Source organism: Otolemur garnettii, unplaced genomic scaffold, assembly GCF_000181295.1.
Source record: "Otolemur garnettii isolate 467f Iridium unplaced genomic scaffold, OtoGar3 scaffold00074, whole genome shotgun sequence".
Classification (NCBI taxonomy): Eukaryota; Metazoa; Chordata; class Mammalia; order Primates; family Galagidae; genus Otolemur; species Otolemur garnettii.
The window spans coordinates 5,551,532-5,552,946 of record NW_003852469.1 but is presented as its reverse complement, the minus strand read 5'-3'; the positions used below and the strand labels follow the sequence as shown (position 1 = coordinate 5,552,946).

Genomic DNA, 1,415 nt, shown 5'->3' with positions numbered 1-1,415 from the left:
CTCTCAAATCTATTTCATAGACCTGTATATCTGTTTTCATACCAGTAACACACCATCTTAGACTAAGTAAGTTTTGAAATGAATTTGAGTCCTCCAAATTCATTGGAGGATTTTTCATTGGATTTTTTGTTATCTTTCAATATGGTTTCAGTTGCTGTGGGTTCCTGTATTTCCATAAAATTTTAGGATCAGCTTGTCAGTTTCTGCAAGGAAGCCAGCTGGAATTTTAATAGAATTCCATTGAATCTGTAAGTCAATGCAATCCTAATAATATTAAGTCTTCTGTTCTACAAGTGTAGGATTTCCTTATACTTATTTCAGTCTTTTAAAAAATTTCAGCAGTGTTTTATAGTTTTTAGTGTAAAATTTCTCCATGTTTGTTAAATTTATTTGTAAGTATTTTTTGATTCTATTTTATGTCTTTAAAAATGTTTTCTGAGTGCTTGCTTCGGCAGCACATATACTAAAATTGGAATGATACAGAGAAGATTGGCATGGCCCCTGTACAAGGATGACACACAAATTTGTGAAGCGGTCCATATTTTTTAAAAAAAAATGTTTTTTGAACTGTTTGTTAGTTTACAGAAATATGATTGATTTTTGTATATTGACTTTGTATTCTGCAAACTAGCTGAATTTGTTTATTCTGATAGATTTTTAGTGGATTCTTTAGGATTTCTCATATATAAGATCATGTCATGTGTGTATAGAAATAATTTTATTTCTTCCTCTCCAATCTGGATAGCTTTGATTTCTGATTACCTAATCTCCTGTCTGGAGCCTCTGATACAATGTTGAATGAAATACAATGGTTAGCACACATCCTCAATCTTGTGTCTAATCTTAGGGGGAAACATTTAGTCCTTTATCATTGAATATTATTTTAGCTATGTTTTTTATATAGCCGTCCATAATTAGGTTGAGAAATTCTATTCCTAGTTTGTTGAGTGCTTTTATTATTAAAGATTACTGGGTTTTGTTAAATGCCTTTTTTGTGTCTATTGAGGTAATGATGTTTTCTTATCCTTCATTCTTTTGTAAGTATTGTGTATTACATTGATAGATTTTCAGATGTTAAAGCAACCTTGTATTCCAAGGATAAATCCAACTTGGTCATGGAGGATAATCTTTTTTACACATTGCTAAATTTGATTTCAATTTTGAATTAGCTAATACTTTCAAAAGTTTTGCATCTATATTCATAAAATGATGTTGGTCTTTAGTTTTTTGGGTCTTTTTTTTTTTTTTTGCGATGTCTTTGGTTGAGGCATCAGTGTGATACTGGCTTCATAGAATTGAGTTGGAAAGTTTTCTATTTTCTGAATGAGTTTTGGGATTAGTGTTCATTCTTCCTAAATGTTCTATGGAATTTATCAGTGAAGCCACTGGGGCCTGAGCTTTGCTTTGTGGGATTC

At 31.0% G+C, this 1,415-nt stretch overlaps 1 non-coding gene across 1 annotated transcript; it reads left to right on the top strand.

Annotated features, from left to right (window-relative positions):
- Positions 1-439: 439 nt before the first annotated feature.
- On the top strand, positions 440-546 carry LOC111726680. Its single transcript, XR_002774397.1, has one exon. It is a non-coding gene; the product is annotated as a U6 spliceosomal RNA (small nuclear RNA).
- The last annotated feature ends 869 nt before the right edge of the window (positions 547-1,415 follow it).